Source organism: Myotis nattereri, assembly GCF_964212035.1.
Source record: "Myotis nattereri genome assembly, chromosome: 7".
Taxonomy (NCBI): domain Eukaryota; kingdom Metazoa; phylum Chordata; class Mammalia; order Chiroptera; family Vespertilionidae; genus Myotis; species Myotis nattereri.
Genome location: NC_138082.1, coordinates 21,077,460 through 21,084,189, shown reverse-complemented (window position 1 = coordinate 21,084,189; position 6,730 = coordinate 21,077,460). Strand labels below are relative to the sequence as shown.

The 6,730-nt window shown below is 39.8% G+C and overlaps 1 pseudogene across 1 annotated transcript; it reads right to left on the bottom strand.

Annotated features, from left to right (window-relative positions):
• Positions 1-829: 829 nt before the first annotated feature.
• Positions 830-1,353, bottom strand: LOC308521942 (ferritin light chain-like; annotated as a pseudogene). Its single transcript has one exon. The product of its transcript is annotated as a ferritin light chain-like (transcript).
• Positions 1,354-6,730: the final 5,377 nt, after the last annotated feature.

The window sequence follows — 6,730 nt, the reverse complement described above, 5'->3', positions numbered from 1 at the left end:
TCTGTGTTTTTCTCATGTTGTTTCTTTTGCCAGAATATTCCCTTTATACTTTTCTTCCTCCTGCAGTCTCTAGGCTGAGGTAGAAAAGAGAGGTACAATAATCAAATACTGCCTCCATGGTGTCAACCCAAGTACCCAGAGCAGGAGTTACATTCTATCCTATGAGCCCCATAAAACACCATATTTTCATGTTTCTTTTCACATCCAAAGATGTATTACTGTTATAGATTAATATACTGTGTCTAGCCTACTAGCTGTGAGTCCCTTAAGACCTGCACCTGGTAAATATTGCAGAGGAGCCAAAGGCCAGATATACTACCTTACACTTGTGGTAGAATATTAACTTTTACCCATCTTCTATTTTCCTCCTTCCTAAAGGTGGCTTTGGCAAGATTTAGTGGGTGGTAACACAGTAATTCAACTAATTTATTCTATGAAAGGCAGGTTAGCAATAGTTCTAATAGTTCAGCATTGCAGGGCCGGTGGGATGGGCACAGGAACATGGAGCTCAAAAGATAATGAAAATTAAGAGATTCTATGAGAAACAAGGACTGTACGAGTGAAGTATGGTGACTGTGATATCATCAATATAATTTCTAACAGTATCTACTGGTGGATGGGAGAAATCACCTATTGCTGGGATATTTCTCCTGACTTTTTTTTTTTTTTTCTGCAAAAAGCTTTCTTGTTTCATTTGGTCCAATGCATGGGAGAGGGTTTCTGGTTGGTTAAAAGAATGGCTAGTAGTTTCAGGGAGAGGCTCAAGTAAAATCCAGACACCACGGGAATGCAAAGGGGTCTCTGAAAGGCCTCTAGGCTCCAAAGGCTCCTAGTCATGCTTGAGGGTGAGTCTTTCGAAGAGATACTCGCCCAACCCAGCCTGGGGGCCAGCCAGCCTGTGGATGTTAGTCAGGTGTCACCCATCTTCTTGATGAGTTTCACCTCCTCACCCCGGAGGTGGTTCTCCATGAAGTCACAGAGTTGAGGGTCTGAGTGGGTAGAACCCAGGGCATGCAGCTCTAAAAGGGCCTGGTTCAGGTTCCTCTCTAAGGCCATGGTCACTTCCATGGCATCCTGAGATTTGCCCCACTCATCTTGGGGAGGCTGAAGCCTCCTAGAAGAGAATGCGGCCACTGCGCTTGTTTTGCAACTTTAAGAGATGCTCAGCGCCCCCGTGCTTCTTCTCCGCCAGTTCACAGAAGAAGTGGCCCACGCCCTTGAGAGCCACATCATCATGGTCTAATAGAAGCCCAGAGAGAGGTAGGTGTGCGAGGCCCGCAGATGCAGGTTGGCCAGGCGGTTGACCGCAGCCTCCACCTCGGTGGAATAATTCTGACAAATTTGAGAGCTCATGGTTGTTCAGCAATAAGGAGTTCAGGTAGAAAAAACAAACAAACAAACAAACAAACACAAAAACCAGTGAGTTGGCTGATTCCAGAGGTGGTGACTTGATAAGACACAGGAGAGTGGCCGGAGGTTGGAAGAAGGGAAGTCCCTGGGTCTGTTCCATCCAAACACTGTTGAAGTGAGAGACAGATCTGGGACCACTGAGGGCACTGCCCTCCTGACTCTTATGAATTGTAAACTTTGGGCAACTATCACAGACTGACTTGCATGCTGGTAAATCTGAATAATTTTCTTTTTTCTTTGAATCATATCAATGTATGTTTACCTGCAAACTCACAGAAATCCTATATAGTTTAAAGATATAAAGATTTTTTCCCCACATAGTAAAAAGTCCAGAACAGGCAAACCATGGATCTGAGATCAATCAGGAACCCAGGCTCTTTCTCTGCTTCAGCTCCTCCATTTTTAGCCTTCCTAGTTACAGGGTGGCTATTGCATCTCCCAACTCCACACCTGTGTTTCTGGTTTGAAGAAGGCTGAGGGCAAAAAAGGTTTTACATAGGCTTTATTTACTCAGGCTTTCCTTTATACTATGTTGGCAAGATTTATGTCACATAGATAATCCATGCTGGAGTATGATAAAAAAATCAAGGTAGCTCTTTAGCCTCTTTTATAGAGGAAGGCTAGTGAGAAGTGAGTTAGAAATGATTTTAGGTGAAAAAATTGTTCTGGTTACTATGTCCTCTGACTCTCCTCTATCATGGTCTTTGGAAATAGTAACATGCATGAACTTTGTAGTAAAAACTGAGTTCATGGAATTGTATGAATGTATGTGTGTATGAATATGTGTGTGTGTGAGCATGCATATATGTATTTATGTGTTTAACTGTATGCAATTTTGAATGTATGTACATGTGTGCATGTATAAATGTATATATTTGCATACCTGCTCTAGGGCTAGGGTTTTGCTTGTGAGTGTATTTGTATATGCCAGCCATGGGCAAACTACGGCCCGCGGGCCGGATTCGGCCCGTTTGAAATGAATAAAACTAAAAAAAGACCGTACCCTTTTATGTAATGATGTTTACTTTGAATTTATATTAGTTCACACAAACACTCCATCCATGCTTTTGTTCCGGCCCTCTGGTCCAGTTTAAGAACCCATTGTGGCCCTCGAGTCAAAAAGTTTGCCCACCCCTGGTATGCTCTGGTAATTCCATTTCTATTTACTCTTCTTACACATTAAAAATAGGAGTACTTAAGAACGTGGCTTTAATGAACCCAACTTCAGAAACCCTAAAGGAACCACCCCCATTCCAGTGAGATGCTATGGGTACTATAGGAACGTTCTGTTAACAAATTTGAGAACCCTGCCATGTGAGACTAAGCACCATTTTTTTTTTTAACAAATGGAGTATATATTATTTATACTTTAATTTCTATAGACTTTAATTTAGGAATGTTGGCTTTTAATTTCTTTTGATTATAACATAAAGGGCGATTTGAATTTTGGACTTGGATTGCTCCCTCAGAGTTAATATTGGGAGGCAGTTCAAATTCAAGTTTGAGTCATTCTTATTCTGCTAACATTGTATTTTGGATTGTATTGCTATTAACTTCTGATGAGTAATATTGGGCATATTGACCAGTGACAATAATATAAACTAGGCAATGGGTTTCAAGCTTAGGGTATTTAATTACTGCCCCATTTTTACCCATTTTAGAGTCCTCCAGAGCAAAGGTTAAACTTCCCGCCATGATCCAGGTAGTCTATGTAATGAAGGGAGGTTGATAAGGACAGAGAGACCTCACAAAGGTGTGAGTAGGACTGTCCTAACAGAACAGGAGGGAACAGTCCGACCCTGGTAGGCTACTGGTTTTATTGCAAACTAACGGTTTAAGAGAACAAAATCTTGAGAGTATTAGAGGAGACATTCTCCACTTCCCAGGTGTTCGAAAAGGGGAAAACATTTCCACCAGGTAATACTCAGAAGAGAAAGTAAGAAAGATCTTTCCTCCCCTTCTCCACCCTTGTCTTAAGTGACTGTGTGATCGGATAGGACTTAGAAAGGTGGCTCAGTCCCTTTTCAGTTTTCTTTTCATGGGTCTGTCTGCCTTTGCTCTTTCTTCCCTACTGAGCTTATGAGGGTCAGAGGCCAGGTGTGACAAATCAGTAAGAGCTATCAGGAGGACAGACTTTCTCTTTCCTGGCTTTTGGGTTCCAGTGGCTAAGAGAGAGTGAATCTGGGTAAGGGAGTCTTTTCTGCAAACCCCCATACTCCACTGAGAATATGTCCTAAGTCTAGATCTGAGAACTGAGAAGTACAGAGAAGCTCAATTGTGGCCATGGGTCCAGGCCATAGCTTTCAAAGTAGTTTTATTAGCCATTAAGCTAACATTTTTCTCCCCCACCATCTGATTCCTGTGTCTAAATTTCAGTCCCACAGTGATGTGGGAGATGAGATTAATGATCACCTTTGAATACATAACAAATATTATAAAAAGAAATGTTTATTGGTTCAGAAACAGATTCCCCCTCAGGATCTGACCAGCCACACTTTCAGGGTGAGGCAGATCTGTAGGGGATGGATTAATTTGCAGAAAAGACTGAGAAAATCTTTAGGGGAAGTAAGAAGGAGGGAGACCCAAGAGAGATGCAATTTCAGGATGGCCTCTGGGGGAGGCCTCTGTATGGACTGTTAAGTAAATGAGAAAAGCAGAATGTTTTGTACCACAGTCTGAAGCTATTATTTGTGGATTTCTCATAATAACATTTTCTTTCTGGTAATATATTGGATCTTCAGAGCTTCCCAAATGTCATGGGAATTACTAAAGGGATGCATATATACGAAACATTTCAGAAACATCTATTAAATACATTAAAAGAAGGTGTGGATTTCTATTTCATAGATTTAATAAGAAGACACATTAAGGGGGAAAAAGGAGGTCAAACAAAATTCTCTCTCCAATGTAAAGACTTTAGGTGGAATTCACATAAATATTTAGGAATAAGCAGGAATGAGAGGTAGTATTAATAGGAGATGATTAGAAAGTAACCCAAGGAAAGAAGAAAAGAGGGAGAAATAATGATAGAAAAAGGGTAAAGGGAGGAAGGGAAGGAGGAAGAAATAAAAAAATATATATATATGCTATTTAGTTGATATATTATGCTATCAAGATTATCTAACACCTTCAAATTAAATTATACTTTCCTATTAAAGTCTTCATGGCTAATTTGTATCGTCTTTTTAAACTAAGTGTGGGGACAATACCCTAGAATGACCCTAGGTAAGACTACAAATAAAGGAAAAATCAAAGTATTTCCTTTGTGTTAAATGGAAAATTGTTAGGGTCACGGATGTCAGGATATAAAGAACAAAAAGAAAACAAACTAGTCAGGAAATTCGAAAGCTTTTACCAAATTAACTCACCCTGATGACTCATCCCAGACGTATTAAGTTTTCACATATACAGCTTCTTCATTGAAAATACTGACCACCATCTGTCTCCAGAAGATGATTTAATGTTAGTCTTAATGCCTTAAAGTTCACATTTCCTAATTCTTTTGTTTGGAAATAAATAACCTTTATGTTGCAGTGGCATGGTGTTGGGAATGTGATTTCTTTGCCCACTTGGGAAGAAAAAATACAAAAATTCCAAAACACTAGCTCTCAAGTTGTGAAATGTTCTGTGGGTCAAAGAAGTTTGGCTCTGTACACACACTGCTTCAACTGGATTCAGCCCTGAGATTCTTTTTAAGATTATGTTACTTGCCTTTTTAGCCATATTTCAATTATTGAGCCCACATGCAAGGCTAGAAATGGGAAATACCTGTCCGACCTAATCATGATCCTCAGAAGGTGACTCTAGAGGGCAAACCATGGCCCTTCCACTTATTTCTCAACAACATTCTTTTTTTTTTAAGTGAAAAAAAAAAAGGTATTTGGATTGTGCAAGAATATTTGGCTTTGCATATTTTGGGTGCTTTAGATAGAAAGGAATGGGGAAAGTAATAAAGAAAATTCGTCAAGAACCTTCTTATTACAAATATAAAAACAATAAAATAATTAAAGGGAGAAAGAATGGGTGTATTTTTGGAATTCCAGGGACTGTACTATATACATAAAATTAGACAGTAAGTTTATTGGAGATAAGGACTGTATCTAATTCTGAAATTAGATTCTGGTTCCAGCCCAGTTACTAACTTGCCAATGACCATTATCAGGTAACTTCATGCTCTTCTTTAAGTCATGGAGTAGGACTAAGGTAGGCTAAGATAATAGATAGACTACATTGATTCAGAATGCTTGAATAAAAAAAGGAATTCATTTATGTAAGAACACATGACCCCTGGTAAGCTGGGTAGTCAATCTCAAGAAAAATACTCTGAGATAATTTAGTGTTTTGTTTCATCCCAGGCTCTTTGCATTTAAATTCTTAGCATTCCAGGCCTCAAAATTGAGCCCCAACTTACCTTCCCTGTTTCTCTTGCCACTTTTTCCCTGGGCTTTTGCTTTTCTGAAAATACTTGCTATAGTCCTCCCCTCCTTTGTTTAGGCTGTTTTATTTACTATACTCTGCCATCTACCTCTGCTTACCCATATCCCACTCCATCCCCTAATCACAAATGCTTTTTTCAGTATGTTCTTTCTGACACCCCTTGCTTATCCTTCCCCAACAGTCTGATATAATTTATCCTCCTCTAATCCATGGTTTCTTAACCTCAGCACTATTGACATTTTGGACCAGATACATTTTTGGTATAGAAGACCATCTTGTTTATTGTAGAATGCCAGTAGCATTCTTGGCCTCTACCCACCGGATGCCAGTAGAACCCTTCCCTCTGCCCCACCCACCAAGTTGTGACAATTGAAAATATCTCCAGAGATTGCCAAATGTCCCCTGGGGAGCAAAATCACCCTTGACTGAGAATCACGGCTCTACTCCTCCGGTCTACTCATGGTATTAATGGGTTCAAAACCAGGCAGACCTGAATTTGAAACCTGGCTCTGTTACTTCTTATTCTGTGACTTAGAGGAAGTTACTTAACTTCTCTGAGATTTACTTTCCTTGCTAAATGTGAGAATAATAGTTTTAGGTTGGCAGAATTGTTAGGATTATATGAGTTTTAGGAGTCATTCAAACATGTTTGGGGTTGTCTGACAATCTTTTAGAAGAGCCCTCCAGTTGCTGGTTTTCAGTGGCTCAGGAGCATTTGAGAGACTTCCTTCTCAAGGATGGACAGACAGGGACACTCTATAACAGCAACAACAATGACAAGAAAATACTTATGTAAGGGCTACTATACAACCATCAGTGGTCTAAGCACATTAAATACATCATAAACATTAAAGTAATCCACAACAAAATGCAACAGATGGGG